This window comes from Coregonus lavaretus, assembly GCF_964263955.1.
Source record: "Coregonus lavaretus genome assembly, chromosome: 10".
NCBI lineage: Eukaryota > Metazoa > Chordata > Actinopteri > Salmoniformes > Salmonidae > Coregonus > Coregonus lavaretus.
The window spans coordinates 30,820,434-30,841,171 of record NC_139997.1 but is presented as its reverse complement, the minus strand read 5'-3'; the positions used below and the strand labels follow the sequence as shown (position 1 = coordinate 30,841,171).

The window sequence follows — 20,738 nt, the reverse complement described above, 5'->3', positions numbered from 1 at the left end:
AGAGATGGAGAAATGCATTCGGCTCACAGACCTTTCCCCAACGCGTGACTCACTCTTATTGTTGTCTGGCCTCTTGTGTGCAATAGTTGGGTGTTGTGGTGGGCTACTTTGACGTGGGTCGGTTGGTTTAACTGTCTGAGAAAGAGGGACAGAGAGAGAATGAGAGAGTGAGTAAGTGAGAGGTTTTCCCCTTCCTTGTGGGAAAATACACTCTAAAAAGTCCCTCGCTCTCAGAATGTCCTGTGACTGTAACATGTTTAGGAAGGTTGTGCATTGCAGTCTGTGGTTAGTTATTAAGACTCATCACGTTGTTGTTTCTCCCTCACATAGTCTCAGTAGTCTCTTCTCACAACCACTGTATCACCATGAGTCTGACAAGGGACCACTATTTGTAGCTTTCCCAGAGACTCCTTGTTCTTCCATCAGGTCAAGTGGGGCTTGACTCTTTTAATTTAGTCTGTAGCTGCGTAGTGTAGTTATGACTTTCCACTGTCATTTTAGTGATAGCTATTCTCCTCTTCAGGCCTGTTTATGTTATCCCAGCGTCCGCCATCTTTGATTTTCCTCCTAAATCTGGGTCAACTTTGAGGATTATTAAAGGAGTATTACTAAAGAATGCACAGTACTGTATTGTTGTTTATTTCTCTAGTGGTGCAATTGTAGTGTAGCTAGAGGTGAGCTTAGAGCATGTTTGACTCTTTAGTTCCTTAACCTGGTTCTTCAAAATGAAAATAAAGTCCCACTACACCCACACAGAAATCAGTGTCAACTATTCACTGGTGTTGTTGGTGGTTGTTACAGCACAGAACAACAGCTTTTTCAGGTAGAAACGAGCTCACTGCCTAGTCGTCATGGGAATACGAGCTCTCTCAAACGGCGGACTCTGAAAAGTGGGGCAAACTAGAAATGTTGAGTGAAAATGATTCCTTTTAAGACAAGTCACAGCTAAAGCGTTCTTCTCCAAACGATTCAACTAGTGTTGTGTGGAGAATATACTTAGACGGTATATTTGTGTACTATATAAATAACAAACTATTAGCCTAGATTGTGATTGTTCATATTCTTCTTACATTTCTTATCTTACACTCCAGCATCTCTTTAGTTCTTTGCCGTTTGTTTTGTGTTTTCTGTTCTTGACTGACGTGTCAATGCTTCTCTTCAAGTATAGCGAAGGATCTCACTCCACACTGCCCTCTCATTGGCAGTCCAATTTGGAGAGAGTTTGTTTTTATAGAGCTGTTTAAATGGTTGCCTGTTTCTTTTCCCTAACTACCTGTAGAAAAGCTGTTTGGATAGAGCATGTTTTATTTGCCTCTAGTGAACCAGAGAGCAGCTCTGGCCTGTCTAAGTGAATGGTCCTGTCTGCGTACTAACTCTGCGTAGGAACTGAGGAATGTTCACATTCTCTCGCTATGCTATACATTCTGAGATGTCAGGTACTTGAGTTATGGTGACATCATCGTAGCCCATACAGTTGAAGTCGGAAGTTTACATACACCTTAGCCAAATACATTTAAACTCAGTTTTTCACAGTTCCTGACATTTAATCCTAGTAAAAATTCCCTGTTTTAGATCAGTTAGGATCACCACTTTATTTTAAGAATGTGAAATGTCAGAATAATAGTAGAGAGAATGATTTATTTCAGCTTTTATTTCTTTCATCACATTCCCAGTGGGTCAGAAGTTTACATACACTCAATTAGTATTTGGTAGAGTTGCCTTTAAATTGCTTAACTTGGGTCAAACGTTTCGTGTAGCCTTCCAAAAGCTTCCAACAATAAGTTGGGTAGATTTTGGCCCATTCCTCCTGACAGAGCTGGTGTAACTGAGTCAGGTTTGTAGGCCTCCTTGCTCGCACACGCTTTTTCAGTCAATTTCAGTCTAATCATCAAGCCCTTGATGAGCTGAATCAAGTGTGTTTGTCCGGGGATACAACAAAAATGTGTGCTGTTGGAGGACTGGAGTTGGGAAACACTACACTACTCCATACAGTAAACACTCCTACTACTACTCCTACAACATACACTTCACCAGTACAGTAGAGTACCAACAATAATGATATTACTACCAATAATGATTTCTTCTATTTCTATCTGTTTCCATTTCCTGGTCTGATCTATAGATGAGGATTAGTCAAATGGAAAAAAAAAGCCTAATTAAAGGTTAATTAAAACACCTCCTGATCTTTGGCAAGGCACCTTTTGAACCAGATTATATTCCACTGTAATTCCACTGTAATCCCTTTATTTATTTTTGCCCCCGCTAATGGGTTAAGGAGGTTTCTCGTCTTCCTGCACAGCTGCAGAGGAGGAGTGGATGAGTGAGCCTGTTAGCTCTCTGATTGAACTGATTAGGAGTGGAACTCTGGAGGGTGTGTAGGATAAGTGTGTGTGTGTGGGTACTGAGGCACTGAGCTGCAGACCTGCCTCATACCAACGTCATGCCCATGGCTAAGATGTACTGTAGATGTACACTACTATAACAGCCTGGCGGAGAGGCACACTAATGTCTTCTGGGAAAACACACTGCCACCCAGCCAACAACAGCCACGTTGTCAAAAAATGAACAAATAAATAAATATATTGTTCGCTGCTAGCTGTTGGAAAAAGGAGGGAGAGAACAGAAGAGAATGGTATGTTCAGTCCCAGGCTGAGAGATGGTGGGTTTATGATTGGTAATGAGTGTTGCTGTTGCTGGGGGAGAGGAGAGAGTTTCACTCTGCAGTGAGAGAGGCAGCCAATGACTTATCACTATAAGAGAGGCTTGAGCTGAAAAGGAAACTCTCAAAAGATAACTTCTCAGTATTTCCTTTGCTTGCATCAGCTCTATCGGCTGAGCGTGGGAGACCATGTCCCTGATATGAATGTGACTGTTGCTGTGTGTAATAGTGCTGGTTAAGGGACAGGGACACTGTAGAATGGGAGAGGGAGTCTCTATAGCAAGGACTGAAAGATGTTCAGAAAACACTGTGAGGAGCTAAAATGGAGTATAGAGGACATTGAAGTAAAGGGACATACTGTCGATGTTTGAGGGACTTGACTGTAGTTTACATGCAAACACTTCAAGGTGCTAAAATGTAGTTTAGTAAGGGGACAGTTTACGTCCGTAATGTCCTTCCCTGTGCATACCTTGTGGCTGAGACGTTTTCTTTGAGCTCTTCTGTTTTTGTTTCTCGTCAAGCAACTCTGAAAGGAGCCAAAATGTTTTGCTTTCCTCTCTGGAGACCTAACTGATTTATTTAACAAGACTCCAGAATACCAAAAGCCCTTAAATGGACATATCATGCAGCAACATTGCTCTTTATATTTCCTGCTACTGTTAATTTTCTTCATTTCGACATTTTCCATCAGAGGACATTTTGTTTGTGTGAAGGTCTCAAATTAAGAGGATGATATATGCTAGCCTATCCTTCAATGTCTTGATAGGCTGAGTTCCATTCTCTGTTTTTGCATGAGTAGGCTAGTATATATCAAATGTGCAGTATGATACATTATTAGTATACCTTGAAACTATTAGATATACAGTGGGGGAAAAAAGTATTTAGTCAGCCACCAATTGTGCAAGTTCTCCCACTTAAAAAGATGAGAGAGGCCTGTAATTTTCATCATAGGTACACGTCAACTATGACAGACAAATTGAGATTTTTTTTCTCCAGAAAATCACATTGTAGGATTTTTTATGAATTTATTTGCAAATTATGGTGGAAAATAAGTATTTGGTCACCTACAAACAAGCAAGATTTCTGGCTCTCACAGACCTGTAACTTCTTCTTTAAGAGGCTCCTCTGTCCTCCACTCGTTACCTGTATTAATGGCACCTGTTTCAACTTGTTATCAGTATAAAAGACACCTGTCCACAACCTCAAACAGTCACACTCCAAACTCCACTATGGCCAAGACCAAAGAGCTGTCAAAGGACACCAGAAACAAAATTGTAGACCTACACCAGGCTGGGAAGACTGAATCTGCAATAGGTAAGCAGCTTGGTTTGAAGAAATCAACTGTGGGAGCAATTATTAGGAAATGGAAGACATACAAGACCACTGATAATCTCCCTCGATCTGGGGCTCCACGCAAGATCTCACCCAGTGGGGTCAAAATGATCACAAGAACGGTGAGCAAAAATCCCAGAACCACACGGGGGGACCTAGTGAATGACCTGCAGAGAGCTGGGACCAAAGTAACAAAGCCTACCATCAGTAACACACTACGCCGCCAGGGACTCAAATCCAGCAGTGCGAGACGTGTCCCCCTGCTTAAGCCAGTACATGTCCAGGCCCGTCTGAAGTTTGCTAGAGTGCATTTGGATGATCCAGAAGAGGATTGGGAGAATGTCATATGGTCAGATGAAACCAAAATAGAACTTTTTGGTAAAAACTCAACTCGTCGTGTTTGGAGGACAAAGAATGCTGAGTTGCATCCAAAGAACACCATACCTACTGTGAAGCATGGGGGTGGAAACATCATGCTTTGGGGCTGTTTTCCTGCAAAGGGACCAGGACGACTGATCCGTGTAAAGGAAAGAATGAATGGGGCCATGTGTCGTGAGATTTTGAGTGAAAACCTCCTTCCATCAGCAAGGGCATTGAAGATTAAACGTGGCTGGGTCTTTCAGCATGACAATGATCACAAACACACCGCCCGGGCAACGAAGGGGTGGCTTCGTAAGAAGCATTTCAAGGTCCTGGAGTGGCCTAGCCAGTCTCCAGATCTCAACCCCATAGAAAATCTTTGGAGGGAGTTGAAAGTCCGTGTTGCCCAGCGACAGCCCCAAAACATCACTGCTCTAGAGGAGATCTGCATGGAGGAATGGGCCAAAATACCAGCAACAGTGTGTGAAAACCTTGTGAAGACAAAGTATTGAGAAACTTTTGTTATTGACAAATACTTATTTTCCACCATAATTTGCAAATAAATTCATAAAAAATCCTACAATGTGGTTTTCTGGATTTCTTTTTCTCATTTTGTCTGTCATAGTTGATGTGTACCTATGATGAAAATTACAGGCCCCTCTCATCTTTTTAAGTGGGAGAACTTGCACAATTGGTGGCTGACTAAATACTTTTTTTCCCCACTGTAAATGCCACTGAAGAATACTGCAGTGCCCGTCCCACCCAGACTGCTGAAAGTAAGTTCTGATTTATCTGCCTTATTTCCATGGATACAGGGCACCCTGTGGGGCATAGTGAGGTCAAACTGGTGTGTGTGCATGTGTGCCTCCCTGAGGGTCAGCCACTCCAACACACACACACACACACACACACACACACACACACACACACACACACACACACACACACACACACACACACACACACACACACACAACACCCCTGCAGTACTGCTCTGATCTGTCTCTGCCTGATTGAGTCCCAGCCGGCAAGCAGCAATTAAGTTCCACATACACAGCTCTGACCCCCAAGGAGATAACCTCTGACCCTTGACCTCTAGGGGTCAAAGCCCTAATCCTCCATTAAACAACAACATGTTAGAGGCTATTTCCCACCTGTCTGTCTTTCATTTCACATTGGGAACATTTAATGGGCTCTTAATCTCCTCTGAGGGGGGCTATTGCAGAACTGATCAATATCTGTCCTCCAGATAAAATACATATATTTGTTGCGGTTTTAACTGACATAAAACTGCAACAAAGAGATGTATTTAATCTCTAGCTGGTCCGTATTGAATGAGGGCTGTGTCTGAAATGGCAGCCTATTATAGTGCACTACTTTTGACTAAGGCCCACATAGGGAATTCCTAGGGAATAAGGTGCCATTTCAGCCCCAGCCGAAGTTGCAAGGAGGACGTTGACTGTCCTCAAATGCCTTGGTGTTGAAGCGAGAGCTCGTGTGACTAACTGACTGGATTTCCATTTCAGCCTTTTTGCATTTCAGAAATGGCTCTTTTGTGACCTTTAGGTGCCCGTGATTACTAAGAATATGTTATTTCTAAAGGGGACCGGTTACGCAACGCTTGAGATGACAACCCCGACCAGTGCTTTTGTACAGCGGACATGCATCAGTCTAAGCAGCTAAAGCCAGCAATGCTTTTATGTAGTAACCCCCCACACACACCCTCTCCTCACCCCACCCCCTGGGGCTCAAGCCCGGCCTTTAATTTCTCTCTCTCTTATCTGGAGGAGAGAGTGTTGTCTTTCATACACCCACTGCTCACACAGCCGTCCGTCTGAATGGGTTGGCTCCAGCACAGAGAAGACTGGGACTGGAGAAGATTGAGGAGATACTGATGGTATGACTCTGATATTGATAGACTGATCTTCTCCTTCTGTTAGGCGACACGTCTCTCCAGAGGCTTTATCCCACTGCCTGCTATCCCCAATGAGTTTTTCCTCATAAGAGCTGCCAGGAGTGAGACCACACTGAATTCCACTGTACTGCAATGGCCTGAACTTTGCAAGTATCCACAGTGTGTCCCTCTGTGGTGGATTCTGGTAGTTGATAGTTGAGCTGCTTGGTTTAGCCCGGTCAGTCCATAGAAATAGAATGACTACAATAGAAATGAATAGATGTCATTATATTTATAGCCTCAACTGTTGATGCCTCAGTGTGGTTTCTAATCTCATCTCTATAATCCTCCTCCCATGGCTAGGGGACAACATCACCATAACTCCTCTGACCCATCCTATACCCACATGAACCACTCTCCTCCTCTTCTCTCCACTCCACCCCCTCTCCTTTTCTCCCCTCCTTCTCTACCTCAACCCCTCTGACCCAACCTACCCCCACATGAGCCACTCTCCTCTATCCTCCCCCTCTCCTCTTCTATCCCCCTCTCCTTCACTCCTTCTCTCTCCTCTACCCCTCTCTCCTCCACTCCTCTATACTTCCCACTGTGCTGTAGTGGCGGTCCTTTTTATTTCTTCCTACTCCAGGGTGAGTGTACATGTCACAGACCTCTCTCTCTCTCTTGTCCCTCTTATTGTACCTGTATAATCTGTAACCCAGAGGTAATGGGAGACAGAGTTCAGGAGTTTGAGGAGAATGGTGTATGTGTGTGTGTTTGTGGTGAAGGGAGGCACAAAGCGCTTTGTTCCTGGCAGCCCTTACCATCAGGGCACAGCAGAACAGCACACTACAGTAAGAGAACATTGCATTACTGTAGAGCAGAGCGGCAGTAAACAATCTCCTACAGTACTCTCTAATAGAGCCAGAGCCCTCCTCAGACTCAAGACGTAAAACATAAAACACCCCATTAAAGTAGATATGTTGGTCACATTTTGGGGGGTTTATTGGTAAAAGTCAGGCGGCAGGTAGCCTAGCGGTTAAGAGCATTGGGCCAGTCACTGAAAGGTCGCCGATTCGAAATCCCAGAGCCGACTAGAAGAAAATCTGTCGATGTGACCTTGAGCAAGACACTTAACCCTATTTGGTCCTGTAAGCTCTGGATAAGAGCGTCTGCTAAATGACTAAAATATAAAATGTAAAAGTCTCTTTAGCACTAAAAAACTCTGCCTGGTTCGCAGTCTATAGATCTGGTTCGCAGTCTATAGATCCAAGCAGACTTGAGGCTCTAAAATGTAAACATCAAGTGCCAGGATGCAAGAGCCTGGTGATTTCTTCAAAACAACATGTGGAGTTAATATTAATCTGTTTCTTTGTTTGCACCCATACAGAACGTGTGTATATGTATGCGTGTTCGTGTGTGTGCCAACGTAATATGAATGAATGTAGCTAATAGGCCTGCTCATCCATCATGCTCTGGCTCCAATCATGGTGTAATCTGTCATGTCCTCCCCGATACACACCCCTACCCCGGGGCCATATACATACACACACACACACACACACACACACAGAAGATGGGCCACGAGGGTGTCTGTTCTGAGACCTCTAGAGCAAACACACACACTCTAATGGGGGTTAAATACACCCGTTCATGTAAATTATATAAATTACTCCAGCCTGCCATATACCCTTCTGTTTATTACCCCCTGTGTGGTGGGGGTGAGGGAGTGAGTGTGTGTGTTTGCACTGTATGTTTCCATGCTTTGAGAAAGGAAAGGTTTTTATTACATACAGTTGGAGCTATTCAAAGACCAACAACACCCAAAGGAGCGTATTTTGGCTCACTAAGGAACGCTCCATGGAATGTAATCTTATTCCAGCCTTTAAAAGATTAACAATTTTACCCTCAATAATTTGCCCCCTCTGCATAATGGTACAGTATCTCTGGTATGATGGGTAATGGGGATCATCCTTCATATAGTCTCAATGTGTTCCTCATGTAGCTAGCATCTGGTGCCCTTTATTGATGGAGGGCAATTAGGGCTCTTCCTCATGTCTCCCCCATCTCTTTCAGTTGACAGGTTAGTTTTCTCCCCGCTCCATTTCCTAACAAAGAACCCCCTTTTCCTCAACTTTCCCCACAACTCAGTTTGACAACCTTTGTTATACCACAGAAAACATCACACTGGGACTATGTACCCTAAATAACTAGGTTGTGTTTTGGAAAGGAAGAATCGGATCATGTAAAACAGAATAATCCCTTTATTTTGTTTGAGATAGGAATAAATGAAAGAATGACCTGCCACATGTAGTTTGCATAAAAGTCATTCTGAAGACAAACCAGAGGGCCAGATTGGATCATCCACTGATTATATTTATACTGCTGCCTGATTCTATGTCTCTGACGTGGTGGCTGGGGACAGAAGACAACGTGGATTTTTAAATATATTACGACATTTGGCCATATTCTATATATTTGGAAAAAGACTAGAATGAGTTCTAGTCCTCCATAGTGGGATGTGTAGTGTGTCAGTGTGATCCTGTTTGTACTGTAAGTTAAAGGGATAGTTCACCTAAATTACATATTGGTTTCCTTACCCTGTAAGCAGTCTATGGACAAGGTGTGACCGCAATCCATGCTTTGGTTTAGTTTCCCTGGCACTGTTTCCACATGCTAACATTTTTGCATTCGTAGCACAAATCCCATTCAAGTCATGGGACCGATATTTGCATTTTCCGCGCATCATGTTCAAATCATCTATACAGTGGGGGGAAAAAGTATTTAGTCAGCCACCAATTGAGCAAATTCTCCCACTCAAAAAGATGAGAGAGGCCTGTAATTTTCATCATAGGTACACGTCAACTATGACAGACAAATTGAGAAAAAATAATCCAGAAAATCACATTGTAGGATTTTTAATGAATTTATTTGCAAATTATGGTGGAAAATAAGTATTTGGTCACCTACAAACAAGCAAGATTTCTGGCTCTCACAGACCTGTAACTTCTTCTTTAAGAGGCTCCTCTGTCCTCCACTCGTTACCTGTATTAATGGCACCTGTTTCAACTTGTTATCAGTATAAAAGACACCTGTCCACAACCTCAAACAGTCACACTCCAAACTCCACTATGGCCAAGACCAAAGAGCTGTCAAAGGACACCAGAAACAAAATTGTAGACCTGCACCAGGCTGGGAAGACTGAATCTGCAATAGGTAAGCAGCTTGGTTTGAAGAAATCAACTGTGGGAGTAATTATTAGGAAATGGAAGACATAAAAGACCACTGATAATCTCCCTCGATCTGGGGCTCCACGCAAGATCTCACCCCGTGGGGTCAAAATGATCACAAGAACGGTGAGCAAAAATCCCAGAACCACACGGGGAGACCTAGTGAATGACCTGCAGAGAGCTGGGACCAAAGTAACAAAGCCTACCATCAGTAACACACTACGCCGCCAGGGACTCAAATCCTGCAGTGCCAGACGTGTCCCCCTGCTTAAGCCAGTACATGTCCAGGCCCGTCTGAAGTTTGCTAGAGGGCATTTGGATGATCCAGAAGAGGATTGGGAGAATGTCAGATGAAACCAAAATAGAACCTTTTGGTAAAAACTCAACTCGTCGTGTTTGGAGGACAAAGAATGCGGAGTTGCATCCAAAGAACACCATACCTACTGTGAAGCATGGGGGTGGAAACATCATGCTTTGGGGCTGTTTTTCTGCAAAGGGACCAGGACGACTGATCCGTGTAAAGGAAAGAATGAATGGGGCCATGTATCGTGAGATTTTGAGTGAAAACCTCCTTCCATCAGCAAGGGCATTGAAGATGAAACGTGGCTGGGTCTTTCAGCATGACAATGATCCCAAACACACCGCCCGGGCAACGAAGGAGTGACTTCGTAAGAAGCATTTCAAGGTCCTGGCGTGGCCTAGCCAGTCTCCAGATCTCAACCCCATAGAAAATCTTTGGAGGGAGTTGAATGTCCGTGTTGCCCAGTGACAGCCCAAAAAACATCACTGCTCTAGAGGAGATCTGCATGGAGGAATGGGCCAAAATACCAGCAACAGTGTGTGAAAACCTTGTGAAGACTTACAGAAGACGTTTGACCTGTGTCATTGCCAACAAAGGGTATATAACAAAGTATAGAGAAACTTTTGTTATTGACCAAATACTTATTTTCCACCATAATTTGCAAATAAATTCATTAAAAATCCTACAATGTGATTTTCTGGATTTTATTTTTCTCATTTTGTCTGTCATAGTTGACGTGTACCTATGATGAAAATTACAGTCCTCTCTCATCTTTTTAAGTGGGGGAACTTGCACAATTGGTGGCTGACTAAATACTTTGTTTCCCCACTGTAAGTGACTTTGTTGAGCTTCACAATCAATTTTACACTGAACAAAAATATAAACGCAACATGTAAAGTGTTGGTCCCATGTTTCATGAGCTGAAATAAAAGATCCCTGAAATGTTCCATGCACACAAAAAGCTTATTTCTCTCCAATTTTGTGCACAAATTTGTTTACATCCCTGTTAGAGAGCATTTGTCCTTTGCCAAGATAATCCATCCACCTGACAGGTGTGGCATATTAAGAAGCTGATTAAACATAATGATCATTACACAGGTGCACCTTGTGCTGGGGACAATAAAAGGCCACTCTAAAATGTGCAGTTTTGTCACACAACACAATGCCACAGATGTCTCAAGTTTTGAGGGAGTGTGCTATTGTCATGTTGACTGCAGGAATGTCCACCAGAGCTGTTGCAAGATAATTCAATGTTCATTTCTCTACCATAAGTCGTTTTAGAGAATTTGGCAGTATGTCCAACCGGCCTCACAACCGCAGATCACGTGTAACCACAACAGCCCAGGACCTCCACATCCGGCTTCTTCACCTACGGGATCGTCTGAGCGGTGGTGGGGGGGTGCTGAGAAGTATTTCTGTCTGTAATAAATCCCTTTTGTGGGGAAAAAAACGAATTCTGATTGAATGGGCCTGGCTCCCCATTGGGTTGGTCTATGCCCACCCATGGCTGCGCCCCTGCCCAGTCATGTAAAATCCATAGATTAGGACCTAATTAATTTATTTCAATTGACTGATTTCCTTGTATGAACTGTAACTCAGCAAAATCTTTGAAAATGTTACATGTTGTGTTTTAGATTTTTTTCAGTAGAGATACTTTTGGATGATTTGGACATGATGCGCAAAAAATGCTAATGTTGGTCACATGACTTGAATGGGATTTGTGCCACAAATGCTAAAACGTTAGCATGTGGAAACAGTACCAGTGAAACTAAATCAAAGCATGGATTTTTGTCATACCTTGTCCATAGACTGCTTACAGGGTAAGGAAACAAATGTTATTTTGTGATTTGTGAACTATCCCTTTAACTCCCTCTTGCTATGATAGACATATTGTGCAATGGCATACAATTACTCTGACAGGACTGTGTATTATCAACCAGATACATAGAGAGATGTATGGGGAGAGTTGGCTGTGGTGTCTAAACCTATCAGACACACTGTACTGCTCTGCTGATGGACTAGGCAGTGTGGGGAATTGGATGTTATAAAAGTTACATAATTAGTTTAAGTGATTACCAGTAGATGTAAACGCTCCCCTGGACATGCATATGTAACCCAGCCGTTTAGAGAGAGGCGGAGGAGGAGGGAGTGAGAGAGAGAGAGAGGGGACAACTGAGACCCAGATGGTGGCCAATTACAGGTTGTGAGTTAAGCGGAGAACAAAAGAGGAGAACCCAGCCAGAGAAACAGGATCTCCCCAGAGAGATGCTATGATGAAGCCCAGTCCATAGATATACAATATAATACTGTTCTGTTTAACTTTGTGGTCCACTCACATTCAGACTGTAATTGTTACAAAAGATCTGGGATGTAACATAATGCTGTTGTTCCGTCTTGGATTGCAGCTGAAGCCTGGCTTTAACTAGTGGAATAAACATGGTTTTTACTATTCTGTGGCTCACAAGAGAATGTAAGAGGCTTTAGATGGATGGTGGATCCCAATGCAAAAAGGTTTTGGAACCACTGACATGCAGTACACTGTAATGAATGAGCCTTGGAGTGAAAGAGCCGTATTGTCTTCAGAACTTGAGTCCCCTGAGACTAGGGATCTCCTGTTTTCCTACAGCACAGTAGAGCTAATTGAGGACAAGGACATCTGAGGCTTCCAGAAGTTTCCTATTAGAACTGTGATTTTTGTAATGCTTATCTCTGAGAGACCGGAGACCACCCTGAATTATTTGCAGCTGTGAAATATACCAGGTATTGGGGAAGAAATATGCTCCTGCTTTTTTCCAGGGAGAGAGGGATAGACGAGAGAGGGGGGACAGAGAAAGGGAGAGACAGAGAGAGGGGGGACAGAGAAAGGGATAGACGAGAGAGGGGGGACAGAGAAAGGGAGAGACAGAGAGAGGGGGGACAGAGAAAGGGAGAGACAGCGAGAGGGGGGACAGAGAAAGGGAGAGACAGAGAGAGGGGGGACAGAGAAAGGGAGAGACAGAGAGAGGGGGGACAGAGAAAGGGAGAGACAGAGAGAGGGGGGACAGAGAAAGGGAGAGACAGAGAGAGGGGGGACAGAGAAAGGGAGAGACAGAGAGAGGGGGGACAGAGAAAGGGAGAGACAGAGAGAGGGGGGACAGAGAAAGGGAGAGAGGGGGGACAGAGAAAGGGAGAGACAGAGAGAGGGGGGGCAGAGAAAGGGAGAGACAGAGAGAGTAGAGTGAGGCAATCAACGGCACTGAGAACAAAGCAGTAGAATAATTGTCGTTGGCAGTGCAATGAGCATTGTGTCAGAGTCATAACTCATATACAGCGAACACGCACTCCCTGGAGAGTGTCAGAGCCCCCTCCCCCCCATACTCCAAGAGAGTGTGTGCCCCCTACTCCCACTCCAATCCCCATCAAATAACAACCTGCACACACCTGCACACTGTCTATAATGGAATCTGAAGCCTGAGCCAGCAGTGAAGGCCAAGGTGAAGTTGAGGGTGTGTGTGTGTGTGTGTGCGCGCCTCCGGTTGTTTGCTATTAGGGGACTATTCTATTAACCCCTCTCTCTTTGCCCACAATCCCTACAGTAAATGATCAATCTCCTCTTACACCCTGCTGTGTCTGTCACATCTACCAATTTCATCAACACTTTCTGTTCATCATTTTTACCGATTGACTACCCCACACAAGAAGACCAAAATGCAAAACATCAAAGCTTGGTCTAAGTGAAATAATCATTTCCTACAAATATAATTAAAATAACTACATTTTATAAAGAAATGACAATAAGCCGGCTGCTGGGTTAAGGTTTTTCTCTCGGACAAATTGTTTTCTACTCATCCTTAGGTGAAGGAAAAGGGACCACTTCTCCTTCCATTACCAGGACACACACTAGGGTTCCAGGGACAGTGAATTCCTGAGATGTTTTTCTTTCTTTCAGGAGCCACAACCTGGGGCCAGAGCATTCTCCTCCTCCTGTCTCTTCTCTCTCTCGCTCTTTGGATTTATTGATAGCAGATGATAGTAGAAAAACTACTATCATCTGAAGTCATTTAATGCATGACTCTGCTCTGCCTGCTAATGCGCTGTATTGCTGATTGATTACGATTTCAAACGACCACGTTGACTCTGTAAATTCATGTGTTGCGTGTATGAACCAGGGCAACCCAAAGCACCCTTCACCTCTCTCTCTTTCTGACAGGGAAAACACTGTGTGGCAATTGTTAGCTCAGCTCCCCTGGCCTGGAATGTGGTAACCAGAGAGATAAATATTTACAATTGTTCCTGGAAATGGAGGGAGTGTTAACCACCATGGCCCTCTTCCCCAGGGGAGATCATGGTTCACTGTTACTGTGGTGAAGGGTGTCCTAGGGGGGCAGAAACCAAATGGATGGTAGAAGGATAGCAAACTCACTTTTCTTGTTTTTACTACCCTCATGCCACTTTTCCCCTTAGACAAGTGTTCTCTCTCTCGTTGCACCTCCTCTCTTTCCCCCTCTCCTTCTCGCTCCCTCTCTCTCTCATTGCACACCCCTCTCTCTTTCTCCTCCTCTCTTTCTCTCTCTCTTGGCAGACGGAGTGATAGTGGACTACACAGGCATCCCCCAGGCCTCTCTCTGCCTTCCATCCTCTATTCTGTTCATCACATTTCACATCAACACCAGTGCCAAATCACCCCCAATGCAATTGCAATCCCCCCCCCCCCCTTTGTCCTGTAAGCACCCCCAGAGACCTGAACCACTTTCACCCTCCCTGGCTCTCTCTCCCTCCCTCCCTTTCTTTCTCTCTATCTCTCTCTTACCCCATGCTGTTGTTGGCAGCCCCCTCGCCCATATTTTAGTAATGGGCCCCAGCAGAAATACACAGTGTCCTAGTGCAGCCAGGCCTTGTAGGCTTTGAAGTGTGTGTGTGTGTGTAAGGGGGATGGAGGGCTGACCTTCTGGTGCTGTGTGATGGATATTCACTGTTACTGACGTCTGAACCAGCAGGCCCTCGGTCCGTCCTTCACACACTGGGCCTGCGGAGAGAGGGAGGAAGGGATGGAGCGAGGGATGGAAAGTGATAGAGTACCCCCCCCCCGCCATTTCCCTGGAGAAGGGCTTGATGTAGTTAGAGAGCTGGAGAGTTTATGTAAGTGGCACTTTGTTGTTGTAATGAGCCCCCCCCCCCCCCCCCCCCGTTTGTTTTGATGTTGTGATTGTGGGGAAGAGGAGATGTGTTCCATATGCAGGGAGGTTGAGGTTGAGCAATGCTCTCTGCTGTGGTGGTACACCTCATTATACCCAGAAAACTGGATCTCTCTATGGAGGGTTTGTTGGAGGTTTATTCTGTTCTAGGAGTAACTTCAATACGCACTAGGCATTAGAAGTTTGGGGGACAATAGGGTTTTGCTATGCTCTGGGTTCATGGTATTTAGAAAATGAGTTTTTACTGGAGGTTGCTCACATGTACAGCCAGCCCTTCCCGTTCAACCGGGATAGACTACTCACCTTTCACTGTAAACCGTGCCGTGTGTGCCAATGCCCGTGTGTCGATGTCAGTAAGCCACAACTTGGTTCTCACACAGCTACAGATGTTTCCTGCTGATTATGCACACTTTTCCTAGCCACTTTGCTTCTGCATCCGCATTGCTTGCTCTTTGGGGTTTTAACACTGGGTATCTGTATAGCACTTTGACAACTGCTGATGTAAAAAGGCATTTATAAAATACATTTGATTGACATTTGACTGTTGCCAAACCAGACAGATGTAATAGGATGTTGTGTGAGTCGTAGGTGGGCACTCTGCCAACCCCTATGCCAGCCAATCCGCATACTCCTCAATGCCAGGTTATCTTCAGCAGCACCCACTGTGTACAGAAAGACCAGGGCTGGGAGAAGATTAACACTACTGCCTGAGGTTCACCTCTCAGACACTTACCAGACACTGCCTATAGCCTCACACTGCCCTCCATACACCCACCTCACACATCCTACACACTGTGAGATGTGAGCTTGGCTTACTGGGTAATGATGCAAACATAAACACTCAGTCGTAGAATCCTAGTGGCTTAGTGTGGAGTCTGGCAGTCTTGTTAGCTTAGCTTGTCGCTGAATAGACTCTAAGAACTTGGAAGGCTGTCTAAATGTTCTATGAACTTGAAAGGTTGTCTGAAAGGGCAGGTGAACTTCCTGATTTGGCCTCGTTTTAGATTTGGTTCATTAAGAAATGCTAGCGGCCATGACTGAATTCAAATGTGAGTTGGTTTTGGGTGTGGGTTGATTTGGGTGTTTCGTGTGTTTGTTCGCAGGTGGGAAGAGTTAAGACAAATTATTTTGCCAATTAGCTTCAGCGGGCTGGTGTGCCATCGTGGCAAAGTTGGTTTGACTTTGGATAGCTTATCTCCGGGGCTAGTTAGGGACTGTCAATAAATTACACAATGTTAATGCAACAATATTTTAATGTTGCACACCTTTTAGTTTTCTCATTAAATGCTTTCAATATATGTTAATGAATTTCTACAATTTATAGTTGGTTTGAGGTTTTTAAGTAATTTAAATGTAGTTATTGGAATTTTAACATATTGTCCCATGTACATTGAGTAATTTACAGATGGTCCCTAACTAGCCCCATAGGGATATCCAAAGTCAAACCACATATACCACAGGCATTACTACCGGGTCGCATGCAGCTGCACTCCGAATTGATGATTACTTGTGTGCTGCCAGCTGTGGGCATTTGGGCAGGATTGAAATAAATCCAACCTTAATTTACGTTGTGACATACTCGGGTACAAAAATATATTTTGGAAGAGACTGACTTTATGACCAAAATTATCATATTTACAGTTTGTAGTCAATTTTGACAGTAGGATAAATATTTGAGTGAGAAAAGGATGTTCATGATAGGGAAGATATACAATACCTTGCAGAGAGCATATCCAACTGACAATCTCTTAGAAAAAAATATAAACTATTGGAACAAAGACTTGAAAATAACTGATGTTGGCACAAGATGGAGGGAAAGTTGGAGCTTAACTAATGAAATTACAGTTAATGAAAATGTACGCTTAATCCAGTATAAACTAATGTATAGAATTTATTATACAAGAGACAAAGTCACCTGGAATGCATTTCAATTAACAGGTGCTGCTTGTTAAAAGTTAATTTGTGGAATTTCTTTCCTTCTTAATGCGTTTGAGCCAATCAGTTGTGTTGTGACAAGGTAGGGGTGGTATACAGAAGATAGCCCTATTTGACAGTCCATATTATGGCAAGAACAGCTCAAATAATCAAAGAGAAACGACAGTCCATCATTACTTTAAGACATGAAGGTCAGTCAATACGGAACATTGTTGGTATTCTGTCTCTCACTGTTCAAATAAACCTACCATTAAAATTATAGACTGATCATTTCTTTGTCAGTGGGCAAACATACAAAATCAGCAGGGGATCAAATACTTTTTTCCCTCACTGTGTGTATATATATACACACACACAAAACTATGAAATAACACATATGGAATCATGTAGTAACTAATCAAAATATATTTTAGATTTTAGATTCTTCAAAGTAGCCACCCTTTGCCTTGATGACAGCTTTGTACACTCTTGGCATTCTCTCACCTGGAATGCTTTTCCAACAGTCTTGAAGGAGTTCCCACATATGCTGAGCACTTGTTGGCTGCTTTTCCTTCACTCTGTGGTCCAACTCATCCCAAACCAGCTCAATTGGGTTGAGATCGGGTGATTGTGGAGGCCAGGTCATCTGATGCAGCACTCCATCACTCTCCTTCTTGGTCAAATAACCCTTACACAGCCTGGAGGTGTGTTGGGTCATTAGCCTGTTGAAAAACAAATTATAGTCCCACTAAGCTTAAACCAGATGGGATGGCATATCACTGCAGAATGCTGTGGTAGCCATGCTGGTTATGTGTGCCTTGAATTCTAAATAAATCACAGACAGTGTCACCAGCAAAGCACCATCACACCTCCTCCTCCATGCTTCACGGTGGGAACCACACATGCAGAGATCATCCGTTCACCTACTCTGCATCTCACAAAGACACGGCGGTTGGAACCAAAAATCTCGCTCTTTTTTTTTTGTCCCCAAAAAAAATAAAAAACATGCGTTTTTCTGGACTTTTTTGTTGTTATTCTGTCTCTCACTGTTCAAATAAACCTACCATTAAAATTATAGACTGATCATTTCTTTGTCAGTGGGCAAACGTACAAAATCAGCAGGGGATCAAATACTTTTTTCCCTCACTGTATACAGTGGGGAGAACAAGTATTTGATACACTGCCGATTTTGCAGGTTTTCCTACTTACAAAGCATGTAGAGGTCTGTAATTTTTATCATAGGTACACTTCAACTGTGAGAGACGGAAATCCAGAAAATCACATTGTATGATTTTTAAGTAATTAATTTGCATTTTATTGCATGACATAAGTATTTGATCACCTACCAACCAGTAAGAATTCCGGCTCTCACAGACCTGTTAGTTTTTATTTAAGAAGCCCTCCTGTTCTCCACTCATTACCTGTATTAACTGCACCTGTTTGAACTCGTTACCTGTATAAAAGACACCTGTCCACACACTCAATCAAACAGACTCCAACCTCTCCACAATGGCCAAGACCAGAGAGCTGTGTAAGGACATCAGGGATAAAATTGTAGACCTGCACAAGGCTGGGATGGGCTACAGGACAATAGGCAAGCAGCTTGGTGAGAAGGCAACAACTGTTGGTGCAATTATTAGAAAATGGAAGAAGTTCAAGATGACGGTCATTCACCCTCGGTCTGGGGCTCCATGCAAGATCTCACCTCGTGGGGCATCAATGATCATGAGGAAGGTGAGGGATCAGCCCAGAACTACACGGCAGGACCTGGTCAATGACCTGAAGAGAGCTGGGACCACAGTCTCAAAGAAAACCATTAGTAACACACTACGCCGTCATGGATTAAAATCCTGCAGCGCACGCAAGGTCCCCCTGCTCAAGCCAGCGCATGTCCAGGCCCGTCTGAAGTTTGCCAATGACCATCTGGATGATCCAGAGGAGGAATGGGAGAAGGTCATGTGGTCTGATGAGACAAAAATAGAGCTTTTTGGTCTAAACTCCACTCGCCATGTTTGGAGGAAGAAGGATGAGTACAACCGCAAGAACACCATCCCAACCGTGAATCATGGAGGTGGAAACAGCATTCTTTGGGGATGCTTTTCTGCAAAGGGGACAGGACGACTGCACCGTATTGAGGGGAGGATGGATGGGGCCATGTATCGCGAGATCTTGGCCAACAACCTCCTTCCCTCAGTAAGAGCATTGAAGATGGGTCGTGGCTGGGAATTCCAGCATGACAACGACCCGAAACACACAGCCAGGGCAACTAAGGAGTGGCTCCGTAAGAAGCATCTCAAGGTCCTGGAGTGGCCTAGTCAGTCTCCAGACCTGAACCCAATAGAAAATCTTTGGAGGGAGCTGAAAGTCCGTATTGCCCAGCGACAGCCCCGAAACCTGAAGGATCTGGAGAAGGTCTGTATGGAGGAGTGGGCCAAAATCCCTGCTGCTGTGTGTGCAAACCTGGTCAAGACCTACAGGAAACGTATGATCTCTGTAATTGCAAACAAAGGTTTCTGTACCAAATATTAAGTTCTGCTTTTCTGATGTATCAAATACTTATGTCATGCAATAAAATGCAAATTAATTACTTAAAAATCATACAATGTGATTTTCTGGATTTCCGTGTCTCACAGTTGAAGTGTACCTATGATAAAAATTACAGACTTCTACATGCTTTGTAAGTAGGAAAACCTGCAAAATCGGCAGTGTATCAAATACTTGTTCTCCCCACTGTATGTGTGTGTATATATATATATATATATATATATATATATATATATATATATATATATATATATATATATATATATATATATATATATATATATATATATATATATGATATAAAAAAATTATAAATGTTTCTGACTCATATTGTTTTCTAAATGACAAGTAGTTTTTTCGGGGCAGTTGCTCTTTAAGGTTCCGTGGTCCAAGGACAATATGACAGAACCGGGTCAAACAGAATGTTGACACAATGTTTGCTGACTTGGGATCTCCCACAGAAATAGAAGCAGTATTTAATCCACCCACTGAAACAAAGCATCTTCTTTGTCATCATAATCAGGATTTTAACTTCACAATAGAATACACACCCAATATTGTGTCTTATGGCATCAGGGACTTGCATCAGTGATTGTGGTGATTCGATGTCTGAATGGGTCACTATAGTGGTGTAGAGTGATATAGTGTAGAGTCGACAGGCGTGGACTTGGCCACAGCTCCCTGACTGTGTTTGTGTACATTACGTCCATATAGTTCACCAGGACACCTCACCAGGACCCAGGGACCTTGCCCTTCCTGTCTCTGAAAGGAGCACTGTGTGTACTTGGGTGGCCCTTGAGCTTGCTGTCCTTTCCCTGGTAATTCTCCTCTGCCTGTCTCAATCCCACAGTGATTGGTCTGATCCCTGTATAAACTGAGGCTGGCGCTGAGGGAGACCAGGGAACTCCTACACTGTCACTGCATGATGGAAAACACCTCCGAGACACACGGGCTCATCTATGGCGCACCCTAGAGTGTCATCTCTCCACCATTCAGATGACAGGAGCTCCGCAGTCTGTTGGTTATCATCCTGAGCCTTTCTCATCTCCTGCACAAACAAATTAGTTTGTCTATGTTGAGAATGATATGTTCATTCTTATGAACTGTTCTGTTGACTTTACACACACGGACACACACACACAGACACACTCACTGAGAGGAATGGAAAGGTTACATCTCTCATTCATGAAATGGAAGTGTTCTTTGTCATTATCTAGACAGATTATTCCTGTTGTGAGTGTTCTCACTTTGATCGACGAAAGGCCAGAGTCAAGAGGGAGAGCCAGAATGAAAATGTCATTGATACATTTTAATTCACCTTTAAATGTCATTT

General features: G+C 43.6%; 1 protein-coding gene across 1 annotated transcript in view; it reads left to right on the top strand.

Annotated features, from left to right (window-relative positions):
- LOC311135730 (active breakpoint cluster region-related protein-like) overlaps positions 1-20,738 on the top strand; it is a gene marked incomplete at its 3' end in the record, with an annotated part of 228,826 nt that overhangs the window by 168,548 nt on the left and 39,540 nt on the right.